The sequence below is a fragment of the Camelus dromedarius genome, chromosome 5, assembly GCF_036321535.1.
Source record: "Camelus dromedarius isolate mCamDro1 chromosome 5, mCamDro1.pat, whole genome shotgun sequence".
Lineage (NCBI taxonomy): Eukaryota > Metazoa > Chordata > Mammalia > Artiodactyla > Camelidae > Camelus > Camelus dromedarius.
Genome location: NC_087440.1, coordinates 18618663 through 18640954, shown reverse-complemented (window position 1 = coordinate 18640954; position 22292 = coordinate 18618663). Strand labels below are relative to the sequence as shown.

General features: G+C 37.7%; 1 long non-coding RNA gene across 1 annotated transcript in view; it reads left to right on the top strand.

The window, feature by feature from the left end:
• LOC135321277 (uncharacterized) overlaps positions 1-22292 on the top strand; it is a 226441-nt gene that overhangs the window by 90430 nt on the left and 113719 nt on the right. Inside the window, exon 2 of the long non-coding RNA XR_010380857.1 lies at positions 1516-1646. This is a non-coding gene — a long non-coding RNA (uncharacterized LOC135321277). The remainder of the gene's footprint in view (positions 1-1515; positions 1647-22292) is intronic.

Sequence of the window (22292 nt, the reverse complement as noted above, 5' to 3'; positions counted from 1 at the left end):
GACACCTGGATGTTAATTGAGGTGAAAGAAGAACACCAAGGAGCAACAGGGTGCCCTGTACTATGGGACAGCCTGAGAGGTGGCAGATACAGAATCAAACCTCCAGTCCTTCCTTCATGAGCCAGGGAAGTCTGAAGCTTTCAGTTGTTACCAGGAGAAGGGGAATAAGAGTTACCTGGGTTCTTAGTCACCTGAAAAAAATGAATTCTTAATGAGAGACAAAAAGCATGATATAAATAAGATTTATTAGTAAAGTGAAGAAGTAGTAAAATATAGTGTACTCCTGAGAATTGTGAGCGGGCCAATCCAAGAGAGGAAAAATGGCGCTGCTCCTTTGTTTTTCCTGTTTTTATATCCTGGCTTAGTGGGTGTTTTTGTGATTGACTGATTCACTGCTCAGGTTCTTTGAGTGCTCAGGCAGATTGACAGCTCATGTTGCTTGTGCTCAGGCTGATTGACAGCTCGCGTTCCTTGTGCTCAGGCACGCCCATCTCTTTTACGCATGTTTTTACCCATGATTCACACAGAGAAACCCACGTGAGGGGGCTGAAACTGTAACTTTAATTACATTAGAAAGCGCATTGGGTCAAGTTAAGCCAGGTCCTTATCTGTACCGTGCAGCCGCAGCGTTCCATCCTAGCCGGCTTCTTTGCTGGCCCTCATTTAGAGAAAGTAAATTTTTGGAGCCCCTTATCCTGAGCGCAGGTGTATTGTTACTTTCTGGGTTGCTTTTTTCCCCTTCCTCTTGCCCTGCCCAGTGCTCATTTCTATTTAACTGCCTAACACAATGACTCCTTTGATACCCTGTGGCATTTTTTACCATGATTTTTGTTCAGCACCTCTGAGAGATGGTTTGTGCCAAAGCCTGGGAATGTATTTTAATGTTTTCTAATTATTTTCATTATGACTGTCTTTGGTTTAAAAAAATTTAAAACTTCAAGTATTAATAAATATCTCAGTTAACGTTATGTAATGTCTTTCGTACATTTTTACAAGTATCTCCATGTTCTACTGTTTTAAACTTTTTCAGTTGTAGCTAATAGTTTAAGCATATCCTACGTATCTAATAATTTAAAAAATAGGTTTTTTCAATATAATTTATTGTTCTTTCTCCCCCTTTATTTTAAATTTATTGAGGCTTCTCCCATTATTGCAATGCAGCAGGTGATCTGGTGCCTAGCTGACTTCCTCTGGGCCCTTGCAATTCTGAAACATGCTGAAGGCTCCTTATACGAGCAGCTGAGACTCACTGCTCCAGGGCCGCCTCTGGATGCAGGAGCTCACTTGTTTGCCCAACATGGAGGTGGCAAGAAATGCTACGGAGGCAGTGCCCTCGAGGAATTGGTAGAAAAATAACCCCATCTTTTTGCTCGGCAAAACAAATGAGTTGTCCCGCATGAGTGGGACATTTATGTTTTTGCCTTTAAGGGAACCCATAAGGAATCACACCCTTGGATAATCTCCTTCACTTGGGTGAAGGGCAGAACCTGAGACTTGCTTCTACTCAATAAATAGGGCAGATGTGGTGGAGTTGCATTCTTCACATGGAGCTGAATTCTGCCATCAACTGCGCGAAGTTGGAGAGGACTCTAAGCTCCGGAAGGAAATGCAGCCTTGCTGACATCTTGTTTGAAGAGAAGATCTAGGTAAGCTGTGCCCAGCTTAGGGCCCATAGAAACTGAGATGATAACTATAGGTTGTGTTAAGCTGCTGTATTTGCAGTACTTTGTTATGCAATGATAGAAAATTAAAACAGGGTTCTTAAACAGCCTCCCAGAGGTACCCAGTGGGATGGAGCCCCAGTTGTTATCAGTGGTAACTTATTCATTATTGTACCTTGTGCAGGCTTCCTTCTATTTCCTTGCCAACTTCCCTATTCTAGTACTATTTCTTGGACTCATCTACTTCTTAAAGTACTTGCACACAGATCCTTACAGGGAGAACCAAACCTAAACCTTCACCATTTTGGCTCCTTATTTTTAACATGTTATTTTTTAAAATTGTTTTATGAACATATAATTCATGTGTCATGCAATTCACCAACCTAAAGTGTACAACGCAATTAAAAAATAGTTGTGCAATCATCACTACAAACAATTTTAGAACATTTTTATCACCCTAGAAAAAACGCTCTACACGAGCAGTCACTCCACATTCCCATCCACCTTACCCATTCTAAGCTCAAAGCAACCCTAATCTACTTTGTGTCTGTATAGATTTGCCTATTCTGGGTGTGCCATAGACATGGAATCATAAAATATATAGTCCTCTCTGACGGGCAGCTTTCACTTAGCATAATATTTTCAAGGTTCATGTATATTGCAGCATGTATCAGTATTTTATACCTTTTTATTACCTGGAATTCCATTATATGGATATAGCACATTTTATCCATCTATTCACCCATTGATGGGCATGTGGGTTGTTTTCACATTTTGGGTATTATGAATAATGTTGCTATGAATGTTTCTGTACAAGTTTTTGTGTGGACACATGTTTTCATTTCTCTTGGCTATATACCTAGGAGTAAAATTGCTGGGTCATATGGTAACTCTATACTTAACATTTTACAGCTGAACTTAACATTAACTGCCAAAATGTTTTCCAAAGCAATTGCATCATTTTATATTGCCGCCAGCAATGTGTGAGTATTATAATTTCTTCGTACACTTGCTAATACTTGTTATTATCGATCGTTTTGATTACAGCCATCCTAGTAGGTATGAAATGATACCTCATTGTGGTTTTAATTTGCATTTTCCTAATGACTAAGGATGTCAAACAGGTTTTCATGTGCTTACTGACCATTTGTATATATTCTTCAGAGAAATGTTTATCCATATCCCTTGCTCATATTTAAACTGAATTGCTGGTCATTTTATTGTTGTTAAAAGTGTTCTCTACATATTCTGGGTGTAAGTTCTTTATCAGATATATGTTTACAAATGCTTCCATTCTGTGAGTTATTTTTTTCACTTTTCTTTTTTAAAATTTATTTTATTGAGATACAATGGACATATAATGTATAATTTTAAGGTTTACAAAATGTTGACTTTGTGCATTTATATACTGCAGTATCATTACCACCATAGCACTAGCTAACACCTCTGTCATGTCACGTAACTAATATTTCTTTTTTTGTGGTGGGAACAATTACGATCTAGCCTCATGGCAGCTTCAGAGTTTATAATACAGAACAGTTGTCTCTAATGACTAGGCTGTGCCATAGATCTCCAGGACTTACTTATGTACTAGTTGGAAGTTTATACCCTTGAACATTTGCCCAATTCTACCACCCTTTAGCCCTGGTAACTGCCATTCTATTCCCTGCTTTTATGAGTTTTGAGTTTTTTAGATCCCACATATGTGATATCATATAATATCTGTCTTTCTTTGTCTGACTTTTCTCAGCATAATGCCCTTAAGGTCCATCTGGGTTGACACAAATGGCAGGATATGTTTCTCATGGCAGAATAATATTCCATTGTGTGTATATGTGTATATATATGTGTGTGTGTGTGTTTGTGTATATATATGTGTGTGTATATATATATATATATAAAATCTTATCTCATTCATTTATGGGCACTTGGTTAATTTCTATATCTATGCTATAAAAATATGGGAGTGCTTTTATCTCTTCAGTATTTTGTTTTCATTTCCTTTGGATATATAACTAGAAGTGGAATTTCTGGATCATATGGTAGTTGTATTTTTAATTTATTGAGGAACCTCCATACTGTTTACCATAATGGCTGAACAAATTTGCACTCCCACCAATAGTGTGCAAGGGTTTCCTTTTCTCCACATCTTCACTAATACTTGTTATCTCTTGTCTTCTTGAGGACAGCCATTCTAATAGTTGTGAAGTGACACATCATTATAGTTGTGATTTGCATTTCCCTGGTCATTAGTGATGTTGATCTGTTCATGTGTTTGTTGACCATCTGTCTGTTATCTTTAGGAAAATGTCTATTTTGTTCTTCTACCCATTTTTAAAATCGAATTGGTTTTTGTTACTGATTTGTGTAAGTTCTTTACATGTTTTGGATATCAACTCCTTGTTGAGTATATGGTTTGAAAATATTGTCTCCCATTCCATAGATTGGTTGCCTTTTCTTTTCTTTCCTTTTTTTAATTGCTTCTTTTGCTGTGAAGAAGCTTTTAGTTTGATGTAGTCCTGCTTGTAGATTTTGCTTTCGTAACATGTGCTTTTCTTGTCATATCTAAAAAATCATTGCCAAGACTGACGTAGAGAAGCTTTTTCCTTCTGCTTTCTTCTAGGAGTTTTATGATTTAAGATGTTTAAATCTTATGTTTAAATCTTTGATCCACTTTGAGTTAATTTTTGTGAGTGGGGAATAACAGTGGTTCGATTTCATTCTTTATGTGGTTATCGAGTTTTCCCAGCACCATTTGTTGAAGAGACTGTTCTTTCCCAGTTGAGTGCTCTTGACTCCCCTTGTCAAATATTAGTTGGCCATAAATACAGGAGTTCATCTTCCATTTGTCTGTGTCTATTTTTGTGGCAGTACCATATTGTTATAATTACTATAACTTTGGAGCACAGTTAGAATTCAGGAATGTGATGCCTCCACCTCTGTTCTTCTTTCTTATGATTTCTTTGGCTATTTAAGTTCTTTGGTAGTGCCATGCAAGTTTTAGGATTGTGTTTTCTATTTCTGTGGAAAAAATTAGATTTTTTTAGGTTTATATTTTTATTGCAGTTCAATTTATTTACAATATTAGTTTCAGGTACAGCAAAGTGATTCAGTTTTTTATACACACACACACACACACACATATATTTTTCCAGTTTCTTTTCCATCATGGCTTATTACAGGAAGTTGAACATAGTTCCCTGTGCTATACAGTAGGTTCTTGTTGTTTATCTATTTTATACATAGTAATCTGTATCTGTTTAATCCCAAACTCCTGTATCTCCCCCTCCCTTTCCCCTCTGGTAACCACAGTTTGTTTTCTATGTCCATGAGCCTATTTTTGAAAACCATTGGTGTTTTGATAGAGATTGAGTTGAATCAATAGTGGCTTTGGGTAGTATGGACATTTTCACAATATTAATTCTCCTGATGCATCAATACAGGATATCCTTCCACTTTTTGCGTGTGTGTGTGTTGTCTTTAATTTCTTTCATCAAAGTCTTGTTTTCGTTGCACTGATCTGTCATGTCCTTCATTAAGTTTATTCTGAAGTGTTTTGTTCTTTTTGATGCTATTGTGAATGAAATACTTTCCCATTTTCAGATGTTTTGCTCTTGGTGTATAAAAATGCAATTGATGTCTCTTATTATATCTTGCAACTTTACTGAATTTGTTGATTATTTCTAACATTCTTTAGCATTTTCTCAATATAAGATCACATCTGCAAATAATGGCAATTTTATTTCTTTCTGATTTTGATTCCTTTTACTTCTTTTTCTTGCCTAATTGTTCTAGCTAGAGCTTTGAGTAGTATACTGAATAAGAGTGGTGCAAGTGGTCATCCTTGTCTTGTTCCTGATCTAAGAGGAAAAGCTTTCAAGTTTTCACCATAGACTATAATATTAGCCGTAGGTTTGTCATATATGGCCTTTTATGTTGAAGTATGTTTCTTCTATACCCATACTGAGGGTTTTTATCATGAAAAAATGTTGCATTTTGTCAAATGTTTCTTATGTATGTATTGAGATGATTGAGTTTTATCTTTTAGTCAATTAATGTGGTATATCAGTTTTTTTATTTTTTAAATTTATTTTTATTTGATTTACCGTTATTTTGGGGGGAGGGTAATTGGGTTTATTTATTTTTGATGGAGGCACCAGGGATTGAACCCAGGAACTCAAGCATGCTAAGCACACGCTCTACCACAGAGCTATACCCTCCCCCTGGTATATTTTGTTTATTGACTTGCATATGTTGAACCACCCTTGCATCAGAGGTAAATCTCGGTCATGATATTTAACCCTTTTAATGTGTTGGTGAATTCAGTTTGCTAATACTTTGTTGAGAATTTTTGTAGCTGTATTCATTATGAATATTGGTCTGTAGTTTTCTTTTCTGTAATGTCCTGATCTGGCTTTTGGGATCAGGGTAATGCTGGCCTTGTAAACTGACTTTAAAAGTGTTCATTCTCCAATTTTTTTGGAAGAATTTGACAAGGAATGGTGTTAATTCTTCTCTTAATGTTGGTAGAATTCACCACTGAAGCCATCTGGTCCTGGGGTTTTTTATACTAACACAGAAAAGGGTTTTGATTTCTGATTTAATCCCCTTACTCATTATTGGTCTGTTTAGATTTTCTGTTTTTTCCCTGAATAAGTCTTGGTAGGTTGTTTCTGGGAATGTTTCTGTTTCTCCTAGGCTATTCAGTTTGTTGGATATAATTGTTCACAGTAGTCTTACAATTCTTTGTATTTCTGTAGTATCGATTGTAATGACTCCTCTTTTATTTCTGATACAATTGAGTCTTTTCTTTTTTTTTTTCTGTTATCCTAGCTAAAGTTTTGTCAAGTTTGATTACCTGTTTAAAAAACTAGTTCTTAATTTTTATTTTTTCCCATTTTTTTTCCTGGTCTGTATTTGTTTTTGCTCTGACCTTTGTTATTTCCTTCCTTCTGCTAACTTTGGGCTTAGTTTCTTTTTCTAGATAATTAAGGAGTAAAGTTTGGTTGTTTTTGAGCTCTGTCTTCTTAATATATACATTTATCAGTATAACTTTCCTCTCAGAATAATTTTGCAGCATCCCATAGGTTTTGGTATTTTTTTACATTTTTGTTTGTTTTGGGAGATTTTTTGATTTCCCTTTTGATTTCTTCTTTGACTCACTGGTGGTTCAGAGTGTGGTGTTTGGTTTCCAGATATTTTTAGATTTTCCTGCTTTCCTATTGTTGATTTCTATTTTCATACCCTTGTGATTGGAAAAGATACTTAGGAAGATTTCATTCGTCTTAAACCTGCTGGGTAATGTTTTGTGTTGCATTAACTCATCTGTCCTGGAGGATGCTCTGTGTCTACTTGAGAAGAATGTGTATTCTCCTTTTCCTTCTATAAAAGTCTGTTAGGTTCATTTGGTCTAATGTGTGATTCAAGACCAATATTTCCTCGTTGATTTTTCTATCTTGTTGAACTATTCATTGCTGAGAGTGGAAGTATTTAAGTCCCATTCTCATGTATTATTGTCATCTATTTTCTCTTCAGATCTGTTTTTGTCTAATATATTTAGGAACTCCCTTGTAGGGTATGTATATATTTATGATTATTATCTTCTGATGAATTGACCACTTAATCATTATATATTAACCTTCTTTATCTCTTGTTTCCAGTTTTGCTTAAAGTCTGTTTTGTCTGAAATTGGTGTGTATGTAAATATACTCACTGCTGCTTTCTTTTGGTTTCCTCTTGTAGGGAATGTCTTTTTCCATCTTTTCACTTTGTGCATATCCTTAAAACTGAAGTAAGTCCTTGAAGGCAGCGTATAGTTGGTTCTCATTTTTTTATGTAGCCACTCTGTGCCTTTTGATGAGTGAAACTTAATTCCTTTGCATTTAGATTTATTATTGATATATATGGACTTAATAGTGCCACCTTTTTAAATTGAAGTATAATTGATTTAAAATGTTGCATTAGCTTCTAGTGTACAGCATAGTAATTCAGCTATATACTTTTTAATATTCTTTTACATTATAGGTTATTACAAGATATTGAGTATAGTTCTCTGTGCTATACTGTAAGACTTTCCTTATCTACTTTACATAAAGTAGTTTGTATCTGCTAATCCCAAACTCCTAATTTATCCCTCCCTCACCCTCTTTCCCCTTTGGTAACCACAAGTTTGTTTTCTATGTCTGTAAGTCTGTTTCTGTTTTGTAAATAAGTTCATTTGTCTCATTTTTTAGATTCTACATATGATATCACATGGTATTTTTCTCTTTCTGGCTTCCTTCACTTAGTATAATAATCTCTAGGCCCATCCATGTTGCTGCAAATGACATTATTTTATTTTTTATGACCAAGTAGTATTCCATTGTATATATTCCACATCTTGATCCAATCATCTGCCGGTGGACATTTAGTTTGCTTTCATGTTTTGGCTATTATAAATAGTGCTGGTACAAACATTGGGGTGCATGTATCTTTTTGAATTGGAGTTCCCTCTGAATATATGCCCAGAAATAGGATTGCTGGATCATATGGCAACTCTATTTTTAGTTTTTAAAGGAAACTCCGTACTGTTTTCCATAGTGGCTGCAACAGAGTAGGAGGGTTCCTTTTCCTCCACAGCCTCTCCAGCATTTATTGTTTGTGGACTTTTTAATGATGACCATTCTGACCAGTGTGAGGTGATAAGTCACTGTAATTTTGATTTGCATTTTTCTGATAATTAGTGACATTGAGCTTACATATTTTCATGTGCCTATTGGCCATCTGTATGTCTTCTTTGGAGAAATGTCTGTTTAGGTCTTCTGCCCATTTTTTTGGTTTTGTTTTTTTTGTTGAGTTGTATGAGCTCTTTGTATACTCTGGTAATTAAGCCTTTGTCAGTTGCATCATTTGCAAATATTTTCTCCCATTCTGTAGGTTGTCCTTTTGTTTATGGTTTCCTTTGCTGTGCAAAAACTTAAAAGTTTGATTAGGTCCCATTTGTTTATTTTTGATACATTTCTATTGCCCTGGGAGACTGACCTAAGAAAACGTGGCTACAATTTATGACAGAGAATGTTTTGTCTATATTCTCTTCTACAAGTTTTATGATGTCATGTCTTGTATTTAGGTCTTTAAGCCATTTTGAGTTTATTTTATGTACAGTGTGAGGAAATGCTCTAACTTTATTGATTTACATTCATCTGTCCAGTTTTCCCAACACTACTTGCTGAAGAGACTGTATATTATATATTCTTGCCTCCTTTGTTGAAGATTAGTTGACTGTAGATATGTGGGTTTATTTCTGGGCTCCTTATTCTGTTTCATTGCCCATATGTCTATTTTTATGCAAATACCATGTGGTTTTGATTACTGTAGCTCTATAGTAAAATTGTCTGAAGTCTGGAAGGGTTATGCCTCCAGCTTTGTTTTTTTTCCTCAGGATTGCTTTGGCGATTCTGGATCTTTTATGGTTCCATATAAATTTTAGGATTATTTAGTTCTGTGAAAAATATCATGGGTGATTTGATAGGGATTGTATTAACTCTGTAGATTGCTTTGGGTAGTATGGACATCTTAATATTAATTCTTCCAGTCCAAGAATATTCATTTCTTTGAATCATCTTCAATTTCCTTTCAGTGTGTTATAGTTCTCAGGATATAAGTCTTTCACCTCCTTGGTCAGATTTATTCCTAAGGATTGTTTTTTTCTGATGTAATTTTAAGAGATTTTCTTTTTTTTTTTAACTTTTTGATATTTCATTGTTAGTGTAAAGAAATGCAACAGATTTCTGTAATAATTGGTCTATCTTAAAGTTCACTGATACCTTATTCTGCCAGCTCAAAGCTACAGCTGATCCTGGTAGCAACATTTTTATTCCAGTTTTTGTCTGTTTTAACTAAAGAATTTCCTTTTGATTATTTTAAGATATATATGTCTTTATTGACATCATCTGTGATGAAATATTGTATTTCCATACTTAGACGTTACTTCTTTTAGTTTTTTGAACATATTTATAATAAGCAGTTATTATAAATTTCTTATTTTTATCTGCTAAATCTGACATCTGGGTCCCCTCAAAGGCCAGTTCTCTTGCTCCGTTTTCCTGTATATGATTCACACTTTCTTTCTACTTTATATGTCCCATAATTTCTGGTTGAAAACTGGATGCTTTAGATGATATAGAGAACATGGATACTTAGTTCCCCACCACCCCACTTCTGGGGCTTATTGTTGATGCTTTGTCATTTGTTTAATTTGTTTAGTGGCTTGGCTGAATTTCGATAAAGTTTACTTCCCCCTCAATATGTAGCCTCCAATGTTGCTTTTTAGCAGGTACAACCTTGGGCATGTGTACAGTCGTTCTGCCCTCCTCATCTTCCATCCTGGAGAGGACAGTGGCTTTAGCCAGTCTCTTTAAATGTCTCTTTCCTTGATCTCCTTGTTACCTGATTTTACCTGGTTTATCTGTTAGTATCACATCTAGCTGCTACCCTCCAGTAATCACTGATTTCTTTTATAGTTTTCCACCCGGGGCATAAAGTGTTCTGTAGTCTGATCCAATTAAGCTCAGGCTGTTTTGCAGGAGCAATCTTTGAGGATTATGCCAACCCCAAGAGGGCTCTTCTTAGCTGTCTCTTCCCCTGATTCTCTCTATTAGTTGGTCTACCGTGTTGCTTATTGTTATCATGAAGTCTACCACCAGTTGTTTAATTGCTCACTACCAAAATCTTCATTGTTTTGACATCATCCTTGGCTTGAATGTCTATGATTTGTTACAAACAAAGTCAGTTATCTTAGGGAAAGCTTTGGGTCTCTTTTTATCACTGCCTGCCTCTTTTCCTGGCAGAAATTCTGTGCCACAACTCCAGGGGGCAGGGAATGCAGCCTGATCCTCTCAGAGTCAACCCTGCTCTAATAGGAGTCAGGGTAGCAGTCCGTGGTCTTCTTAGCTTGCCTCTTCCTGCATGGAATGCCCACCCTGTGAGTGATCCAGTGCAAGCCTGAATCAGGGACCAGTATTCTCGTCCTCCCATACCTGGAGTAGAGCTTCTACCCTATGAATGAGGGCTGAGTGGAAGAAAGGAGTCACAGACCTCTCAGCTGCATTTTTTGGGGAAAGAGCTTCTGCAGACCTACTGGGAAATGAGAAACACGAGCCAGTGTGTCTCTCTTAGAAAACATAGCTCTGTACTGGCAGCTGGGAAAGAGGGACCTCCTTCACCTTGGCTGCTTATACCCACAGTAAAGCTTCCATAATACAGAGCTGGCACTGGGGAGGGGTAAAGGAGCATTTCATAGTTCAAATGCACAGACTCTCACCTTTTGTAGAGATTTAATAGATTTTTCTGCAATAGATATTTCTACATTAGCTGTATTCCTGTATTCCCTTAGAAAATTTTCTAGAAATTTTAAATGGTTCTTTTTTTTTTAACGAATACATAACTTTCACCAGTTGTGATTGTTTCTCTTACAGAAGATCTGCAGAGATCCTCACCCACCATTGACAAAGTCTTGCCAAGTTCACTTTTGCCTACCCTCCATTTATTTTATAATGTCATGTTTTCCTCCTTTATAACAGTTTTCTGACTTTTTTCTAATGAAGCAGGAAAACTTCATGTACCTACACTGGATATACTTTATGATTCAGGCACCTCTGGACTATTTGGACAACTTTGTGAGTACAGGCCTTCTAGGATTACATTTGTCAGAGAGAATGCGGAAGCCCCTAAGGAAAAGTCACTGGAGGAAGGACTACACAACTGCTTCAGTCACAAGGCAGGTGCAGGATGTCTGTGACTCAGATCTGAAAGTGTGAAACAAAGTTGGGGGGAAAGGGAATGTCCTTGTGATTATAAGAGGGTAGAACAATGTTCATCAGGTTGGAAAAAACACATCTCTACAGGCAATGGGATTTCCTAGTGGTCCAAATGTAGGAGGCAGGATGTGCTGCTTAGGGATACCAGGGGACCATTTTTCTCTGCTCCTCCAGATGCAGATACGTACTTACTGGCATAGAATTTAGTGAGAGAACTGACTCTGATGTCAGGCAGGACTCCATTAAGTGAAAGCATCAAGATCATTAGTCATCTATATGATTTCTTCTTGGGAAAAAAAATCTGTGACTTTGTATTCTGTTTTTATAGTTATTGCTGTTATTTACACATTCACACCATGGTACCTAACCAAGGCATTATAATTTCCATCCACAGTGGCAGAGGACTCACATTTCAGACATGCTTTCCAGGAGCATGGCTCTTCACTGTTCACTGTTTGCTGTTAAGCTTTGTGATCTGGTAAGACATGTCTCCCATGCACACGGCTGCTTTGCAGCTATGAGCCAGTTGGTATTGGGTGTGGATGACTGTATGAAACCCTGTGACCCCAGAGGGATGAAGATTCTAGATTCTAGAAGGGGAGCCTCCTAGTTAGAGTTTGCACAGATTCATGATATCTGTGATGGATGGAAAGGGAAAATTGGTCCTTTATTATGTTGTCTTTGCTCTGGTCATTGCCACACTGTGATGTGAAATCCATACTTCTTGGCACAACAAAATATGTCACCGTCTGAGGCATTAATAGCAGAGGTGGGTTTGGCATCTTGAGGACTTTAGCGCTCATTTGTCTCCCTGGTAGGAGGTCTGCCAGTGGTAGGTGGTTTTCTGGAAAGCTCTGAGGGCAGAAGTGAGGCATCCATGTGGCTTTTCACAGCCGTTTACAGATACATGAAAGTCATGATTTATAATAGCTTAAAAAAAAAGACCATATTTTTTAGAATTGTTTTAGGTTCACAGAAAAATTGAGAGGAAGGTATAGAGATTTCCCATCTTCTCCTGCTCCCGCACATGCGTAGCTTTCCTCATTCTCAACATCCCCCACCAGAGTGGTACATTTGTTAAAGCTGATGAACCTACACTGACACATATATAATTACCAAAAGTCCATAGTTTTCCTTAGGGTTCATGCTTGGTATTTTACAATCTATGGATTTGGACAAATGTATAATGATGTATATTCATCATTACAGTATCACACAGAGGATTTTCACTGCCCTATAAATACTCTGGCCTCTGCTGATTCATTCCCCCACTGCCCCCTCACCCTCCTTTGGTAGTAGTTTTTGAAAGCTTACTATGTGTGAGTAAACACGTTGCGATCCATTGCAAGGTAGATCTTTTCATTAACTTCATTTCACAGATGAGGAAACAGACATTGAGAGGTTTGCACATACCTTGATCAGGTCTAGCCAGTGGAGGAGGAGGGAACCTAACTCCTACTTGAGCATTGTTGACCACTACATTATGTTCGCTCTACAGAGATTCTTAGGGGGAAGTGTGGATGGTCCTGGTAGGTAGGAGGAGGGCAAGAACTAAGGAAAACTACTGTACTACTTAGTGATCTCAGTTCTCAGTTCTTTTTTTTTTTTTTTTTTCCAAAAACTCCAGGCTGGGGTGTTTGAGAAATACTGTTCACATTTAGTAGTGTTTTTGTGTTTTTTTTTCATCATGTAGAATATAGCATTTAATAGACAAACATTTCACATTTTTGTTTCAAATTGCTACACTTGTTATAAGTATTAAAAACCATATTTTCTTTAATCACATATTTATAGATGTTATCTAATATCAAATGAAATTTACAGAAAAATTGGGTAATTCCTTTGCTATGATTCTCACATACACCAAGAGAAACATTTATTTCTCCTACGTATGTTTATGTTCTTCATAACATTTCTACAGTTTTACTTACCCACCTTTGGAACAAAGCAATTAAATTACATTTTTCTACATTTTATTGTCAACAGATAATCTATAACCTGATGAATAGTGTTATAATGACTCTATTTGCATCTTTCCTGAGCCGTGAAGTTACCATTATTTACCATAATTGTATTTGAAGTGTTCAGAAGGAAATCGTTGTTCTATACCCTCTGCCAAATTTACTTAACACAACTTTGAACTGGTAACTCTCTAGATAGATTGCCATCCCTGACTTTGCTTCTATGCACTAGACCTTTGCATCAATTACCAACTGGACTTTTGTGATGGTAATACTCCCTGTGGTGGACGCTGATGCATTGTCCAGGTCTTTGTTTAAAATACCTCTTATTCCAGCTGTGGAGTGTTCACAGCTGTCAGCCTTCATCAGGGACTGTCCTGGTTAGAGAGGCAGCTCACTCAGTCTCATGTCCCTTTCCTGGGGCAGCTCCCTTCCCTTATACACGCCGACCCTCTCACTCTGCTGGGGACAACTCTGAGGTTTATTCATCTTCAAAGCTCCCCGTAGGCCTGCCTGTGCTTCCATTGAGACTGCATTGCTGCCCAGCTTTTCCCACTGCCCAGTCCTGCTTCCTTCCCTTTACTTCGTCGTGAGTTGATTCCAAGGTCACTCTAATAAACCTCCTGACTGCTAATCTCCACTGCAGGGTCGACTTCCCAGGAAACCCAACTTGCAATACTGACAGATCACTCAAATATGGCATGCTTCATACTTAACATGGATTTGGGAAGAAAATGAGGGCGTTTCTGGATTTCCTAAACCAGTTAATGGCACCATCATCCACTCTGACAGCCAAGCTGGAGATCTGGGCGTTGGCTCTGGACTCTTGATCACTATTGTTTCCTTGGTTACTAGTCCTGCTGACTCTTGCTCAAATTCATTTCCAAATACTCCCTTTTCTCTTCATCCCTGTTGCCACTGCTGTGGCTCAAGCCTCTATTACTTCTTGCCTGCCTAGAACAGCAGCCCTGTAATGTACAGAACTGGCAGATGCTATCAGTGCTCTGCTACTTCCCTTGACAGTCACTGTTCCCAGACTCGCCAAAGGCTTGTTACAGCAGCCACCTGCACCTCTCTGCCTGAGGGCTCTCTCTGGCCTCGGGAGACTGCTGAGTTTGTGCCATGGGCAGACAGGAAGTGCTGAGGAATTACACTCCCAGGAGCAGCCCTAACCATTGGCAGATAGAAGTTGGTGGATGGATATTCTGATGGGAAACTGAGGCACGCTTTTATATGATCTTCCAGAGGTCACCATGGATTTAAACTTTAATTGCCTGTAGTTGTAACCGTCTCAATAATGTAAACTTCAACAACCCCTTCCCCTTCCCTGTCCTGTTTATTCACTCCTGTATCAGTGTTTCCTGGTACTGCCTCTCCTAGGAACTGGCTATGAGAAGGATCTCACCATAGGCTAGGTTGCCCCAGAAGCTGACCCCAAGGTAGGGGTTAAGTGCAGGAAGAACTATCCAAATAAAACACAAATGCGATGATTTTATTGTCTCATTTAAAAATTGAGGTTGCTAAAGGTAAAGCCCAAAGTTCCTGTCATGCCATCCAAGGCCTTTATGACTTCTAGCATAATCTTTGGTGATTGATGGATCTCTGGTGATTGGAGCTAGCAAATCAAAATCATGGCCCTCCTGAATAATCCACACTCACCTCTCACTTAGAAGATAAGACCTCAAGTTGCCAAGCCTACCTGGTTCAGGCTAACCATAGGCTGCACCTAATAGTTCTAAGACTAGTTCAAACATAGCTTCATTGGGCCAAGAAATAAAATGACCTCTACTCTAAGCACACAAAAATGTGGGGCTTCTCAATAGCCCACAATGATAAGGTTTCTCACCTACATCCTATTTTAATGGGATTTGGACTAAAATCTTGTTAGTTTTCCACAGTTGAGCATTTCTTTGAAGATTGAAATTTTAGAGCTGAAAGGAAAACTAGGGTGGGAAAACAGACATTCATTCTTTTTTGTGCCTTTAACTTGACCACTAGGGTCCAGATGGACATGAAACCAAAGCTAAGATTATTAGATTTGAAAACAGGGCAAGATGGTACTTAAGTGAGCATTTATTGAACACCTACCATACAGAGTGATGTGAGAAATACAGGGGCGGCTTTGGGGCCAAGAAGACTTGAAAGAGAAGGGAGACTACACTTGACTAGATGCTAAATCAACTTAAAAACCGAGTCTTTTCTCAAAGCCTTTTGCTGAACTGTTGTTTAATCCTTTGTGCACTGAAAGGGTCTCCACTTTGCACATAAGGCAGTGATCTTACATTGAATAACTAGCCTACAGCCACAAACTTAAACACCCCAGGGATGACTTTCTTACCCCATAATCTCTTTTCCAGAATGCTTAGAGTTTTTCTTTTTAGCTATTACAATTTATTATTGTTCATTTAAGTCCCATCTTCTTCACTGGACTTCACGTTCCAGAGGGCGGAGAAATACGTGTGTTGTTTGCTACCATATTCTTAGTAACATCCTGCCTGACACGTGGTGGGGGTTCAATTAATATTGAAAAAAAATGCTGAAATGTGACACATCAAGGAATTGATCTCAGGTCTGACTTTCCATCCTTGTGTTCTTTACAATGCATACTTTTAGCAGGTTGAGAGGCAAACATAGTACAACATGTATTTATAAAACTGGTGCTTAAGTGCATCTTTATTGGCACTGTTAAAGTGAGTAAACAGCCACTGGGCACTCTGACCAAACCTCTGGGCCTTTGTGTCACTTTTAAAAGATGCTTTTCGTGCTTCATGGACTGTGGGGGCTGAAGAGATTCTGAGTTAGGAATCCACCCACGTGGAAAATTCAGGACCTGGGCTTCTCAGTGATGGATTTCACACACAAGCTAAATTAGGTTATGGACTGCTCTGTTAAACTATTCACCCCACCTTTCATTTATTTATCCCTGGCTTAGCCCATGAGAAAATTTTATTTCCCATGACAGCTGTTAGCATTGTGGCTTGGTCTCTAGGCTGTTCCCTTCACGGCTACAAGATGGCTGCCACAGTTCCAGGCAGGGCAGGTGGACAACATCTGGACAAAAGCTGTCACTTTTCTATGAGTCCTCTGATTTTTCATTGGGAAGAAAAACCTTTTGAGAAGCCTCATGTAAATATTTCTCTTTAGGGAAATTTGGCCATGACGGGGTCCCATGCCCATGTTTTAGTGGACAAGAGGCTGGCAAAATGCAAATCTGGCATTTTTAACTTCTTCATCCATCTTCTTTTCTTGTGGGTTTTGTCCTCTATTAGAGAGTAGCTGGAGGTAGTCAACCAGAGATATCCTCACGAGAGCTCTTACTCCGTGAAATAGGCCAACTTAAGTTTTTACTAAAAGGTTTGATTTTAGAGTTGATTTTCATAAGGATTAAAGGGAGATTTGATAATTTAAACAATGTAGTGGCTAAGACAATAATCCCTGCCCCAGCAAATGTCTCTCTCCAGTATGTCCTAAAGGTTTTTTCTAAAATAAGATGTGTTAATTCAATCTCCCTCCTTTTTGGCAAGTGGAAATCCAAAAACTGACTCTGTAAGAGAAAAGGCTGGAAAATCAGTTAGGAGATAAAATGCTATTTTCTGTCTTTCTCATCCTCCACATAGTTGGGTTCCTGGGATTTCCTAAATAGATCATGTACTTGTTACCTTGTGTTTTTGTTCCCCTCAGCCTATTAAAATATTACTAATCCTTCACAGAAGAGCCATCAGAACTGGGCCTTGAAATCTTTAATGATTTCGCCTCCCTTCACCATACTTCTTTCTTAGCACTTAATGCCATGTGATCCATATCATTGTAGTTTCCTCACAGTCTGTGACCTCAAGGACTCCAAAATGTAATGTCTTTTTTAAATATTTTTTTTTGAATTATAGTCAGTTTACAGTGTGTCAATTTATGGTGTACAGCACAATACTTCAGTCATATAGGAACATAAATATATTTGTTTTCATGTTCTTTTTCACCATAAGTTACTATAAAATATTGAATATAGTTCCCTGTGCTATACAGTATAAACTTATTTTATGTATATTAGTATCTGCAAATCTCGAATGCCCAAATTATCCCTTCCCACCCGTTTCCCCCCATAGTAACCATAAGTTTGTTTTCTATACCTGTGAGTCTGTTTGTTTTGTAAATAAGTTCATTTGTCTCTTTTTATTAGATTCCACATGTAAGTGATATCATATGGTATTTTTCTTTCTGATTTACTTCACTTAGAATGACATTCTCCAGGTCCATCCATGTTGGTGCAAATGGCATTATTTTATTATTTTTTATGGCTGAGTAGTATTCCATTGTGCAAATACACGACAGCTTCTTTATGCAGTCATCTGTCGGTGGACATTTAGGTTGTTTCCTTGTCTTGGAAATTGTAAATAGTGCTGCTATGAACATTGGGGTGCATGTATCTTTTTGAATTAAGGTTCCTTCTGGATATATGCCCAGGAGTGGGATTGCTGGATCATATGGTAAATCTAATTTTAGCCTTTTGATGAATCTCTGTACTGTTTTCCACAATGGCTGTACCAAGCTACACTCCCACCAACAGTGTAAGAGGGTTCCCTTTTCTCCAGAGCCTCTCCAGCATTATCATTTGTGGACTTTTGGGTGATGGCCGTTCTTACTGGTGTGAGGTGATACCTCATTGTAGTTTTGATTTGCATTTCTCTGATAATTATTGATACTGAGCATTTTTTCATGTGCCTATTGATTGTTTGTATCTCTTCATCGGAGAATTGCTTGTTTGGGTCTTCTGCCCATTTTTGGATTGAGTCATTTGTTTTTCTCTTACTAAGTTGTATGAGCTGTTTATATATTCTGGAGATTAAGCCCTTGTCAGTCTCATCTTTTGCAAATATTTTTTCTCCCATTCCGTAGGTTGTCTTTTTGTTTTGCTTATGGTTTCCTTTGCTGTACAAAAGCTTAAAAGTTTAACTAGGTACCATTTGTTTATTTTTGCTTTTATTTCTATTGCTTGGGTAGATTGCCCTAGGAGAAATTGCTGAGATTTATGTCAGGTAATGTTTTGCCTATGTTTTCTTCTAAGAGGTTTATAGTGTTTTGTATTATGTTTAAGTCTTTAAGCCACAAAATGTAGTGTCTTACTTATTTTAGTACTTCTTTGACCTAATGCCCTGTGTACAGTCAATGCTTGAAGTGGATTCTCCCTCCTCCCTGTATTTATACCCATTGCAATATTATTACAGACTCTGCTTATTGATGGGAGGAATTGCAATTTCCCTCCCCCTTGAAACTGGGCTGACTTGTGGCCTGCCACAGTCCTTAGGCAAAACAGAAGTGACAGTACATTCATTCTGAATCTAGGCTTCAGGAGGCCTTGTATGCTTCTGCTTTCATTGTCTATCAGATAAGCCTGAATTTGTTTTCACAGCAAGCAGAAGGGGTGGGGGAGGGAGAGATAGAGACCATGGAGAGGAGAACTGAGTCTTCCCTAGACAAGCTGATGGCCAGTTGACCCCCAAACAAGTGGGAAAGCCAAGACGAGATAATCGGATCTGCCTACTCATGTCACAGAAGCCATGTACACATCTGTGAGCCTCTGGAAACCAGAAAAAAAATCTCCATCCAACCTATAGACATGTGAACAATAGAAAATATTGCACTTTTGAGCTACTATGTTTCTCAGTGGTTTTTATAGAACAGTAACCTACTGATTGCATGTCCAATAATTTATTGCATTGAAACCACCTTTTGTAATTGAATGAAAATTTCCATCCTTGACAAAGAAAGGTCTAACGAGAACATGTCCCAAATTCTTCATGATAAAATTACCGTAGATAGTGAACAAGCTAACACAAAATGAGAAACAAGTTAATAAGATAATATTTCCACTTACTTTTTAAAGGTTATCTTTAAAGTATACTTGCTATGAAAATAAGATGCAAAAGTCCAAGTATAAAATCACTTAATACAAACTACTTTCGTTCCTGGATAAAAGATTTTAATGTGCCTACAGAGAGGGTAGTAATAACATTCAAAAGTCAAATTTATTCAAGAAGCCTTTCAAGCTTTATTGTTATGCTAATGAAAATTAATTCATAAATAAAATATCAAGTTGAGATGTATGTGCTTGGCAGGTATGGTCTATTAAGGAACACAACACTTAGGTTCATAACTCCTCCTCTGAGTTCTTAATACTGTACGGTTCTCTGCCAGGCCATGGGGCTTATTCTCATGTTAAAGTAACAGGTATTTGCCCAGAATCCTGACTTAACTATGTCCTCATACAACTATAAAGAAATCATCATGGAGTCTCAGCATTCTACACAGAGAGGGATCATCAGTAACCTGGAGCTCCCTAACTTAGAAGTTTAGATTTTATGTGTGTGGGATCAGGATGCTAGTCTGCACTAGGAATGCAAAAGATGTTTTTAGACTCAGACTTTTGAAAACTGTTAAGGAAGGAAATATTATTCTACTTTAATCAGAATTTAAACAAATGTAAAAGATCTGTTTGCTCTTTTGTACCTAGCAAAATCAGCTTTGTGTGACTCTAAGATAAGCCACAGAGAAACTCAGTATAGGGACTAAGAGTTGGTCTCATGTCCAAATCTTTTGCTTCAGGGGCAAAGCAAATGGGAGGTTGAAATGTACACAGCGTTGCCCTACTCATGTTAGAATTCAAGAAAGAGGCAAATGCTTAAGTGGTGGTTCTACTCAAAGCTTTCTGTGCGTCCAGAGAAGGCATCTACTTGGAGGTAAGTCCTGGAAGTGGGAAGTTCATTGAGAGATGCTGACAACTGGAGGTGATAATACTGCAGCATTTCTTTGATATGGCCCCCTAGGATCTGGCTTTCTATGGAATGCTCATGAATTAAAATTCAATCAACAGTATTTACTGAGTACCCGGTGCACCTGGGTTGTATGTTGGGTGGAAGGGAGCAGGGAAGGACAGGGTACTACTTTATTCCTACTCAGAAGTTTACTGTCTTTTTGAAATGGGAGGGGAGACTTGAAGGACATTAAATACATATTGAGCAGCTCTGTGCCTCCTGCCTCACGTATATCTTCACAAGCAATTACGTAGCTGCCCCCCACCCGCTGCTGGCAGTTCTGCTGTAATAAATAGTAGACATGATGGACCGAGACTCTGAGAATTTGTGTAACTTGACCAAGGTCACATAACTAGCAAGTGGTAAAGCGAGGATTCAAAATCAGGTGTGACTCCAAATCTCATGCTCTTTTCACTACACAACACTACAGAAGAGCTAGAAGAGTAATTTTTGGGACTCTAGTGCTGTATCTGTGAGAAAGTACGTATACCTACACATTTAGGTAGATGCTTTTCCAGGGCAGATTGCCCCCCACCGAAGTACGATTTCCTGAGGGCCAGGCTGCTGGATCTTTGAGTACAATCGCATCCAATTGCTTTTTGTGGGGAAATAATATATTTTCCTTAAAAAAAAAATTCCCACAAATCTTGCATATCAGCTCAGCTCACAGCATTAGAGATGCATGGGAGTCGAGGGGACTTTTTTCCAACTGTAGATTTTAGGGAGCCTAAAATATTAGAATCCCTCCAGACATTGAAGCAATTATGTCCAGTACCACTGGTTTTAGGGGCACTGTTAAGAGAAGTCATTGACCTAAGATATATTAATGATGGATTGTGTAATTAGTGAAGGTAATTTTTTTTAAGCAAAGGGTGTTCTGATTACCCTCAGGAGACATTTCTCAGATACCACTTCAGGGCAAAGATGACTAGTAGTAAACTTTTTGCTTCATGTAGTTTGTGGCAATTTAAAACTGCTTACGTATATGGCCTTCTTAAAAAAATATTTAGATATAACTTACGTGCCATAAAATTAATCCAATTAAAGTGTACAGTTTAATGGCTTTAAGTATATTCATAGTTATGAAACTACTGCCACAATATAAATTTAGAATATTTTCCTTAAGAGTCCCTGTACCATATTTTAAAATCCATTCTTCATTTGATGAATATTTGAGTTGTTTCCACTTTTTGGCTGTTATGAAGGTTGCTATGAGCACTGTGCACAAGTTTTTATGTGGACATACGTTTTCATTTCTCCTGGGCGTCTCCCTAGGACTAAAATTGTTGGGTCATATGGTAACTCTATACCTATCATTTGAAAAACTGCCAAATTATTTTCCAAATCGCCGCACCATTTTACATTACTGCTAGCAATGAACGAAGGTTACAATTTTTCCACATTTTTCATTAACAGTTGTAATTGTCTGTTGTTCTGATTTTAGCCATCCTAGTGCATGTTGGGTTGTATATCATTGTGGTTTTGACTTGTGTTTCCCTGATAACTAATGACGTTGAACATCTTTTCATGTGCATGTTGGCCATCTCTATCTTTGGAGAAATGTCTTCTCAAATCCCTTGTTCATTCCTAAATTGCCTTATTTGTTTGTTTGTTTATTTATTTATTTATATTGTGTTAGAGTTCTTCAAAATGTATTCCAGATACAAGTCTCTTATCAAATGTATGATTTTCCGTTGTTTTCTCCTGTTGTATGGGTTGACTTTTCACTTTCTTGATGGTATTGTTTGTAGCACCAAAGGTTTTCATTTTGATAAAGTTCAGTTTATATGTCTTTAATTTTGTTATTTGAGCTTACAGTATCATATCTAACTTCCTGGTATCATATCTAACATTGCCTAATCCCAGGTCACGTAGATTGACCACTATGTTTTTCTCCTAGGAGTCTTATACTTTTCGCTCTGACGTCAGGTTGTGGATGCATTTGAGTTAGTTTTTGTGTATGATATGGGGTAGGGGTCCAGATCTCTTCTTTGGCATGTGGATATCTATTTGTTCCAGTACTGTTTGTTGAAAAGACTATCCTTTCCCTCATTGAATTGTCCTGCC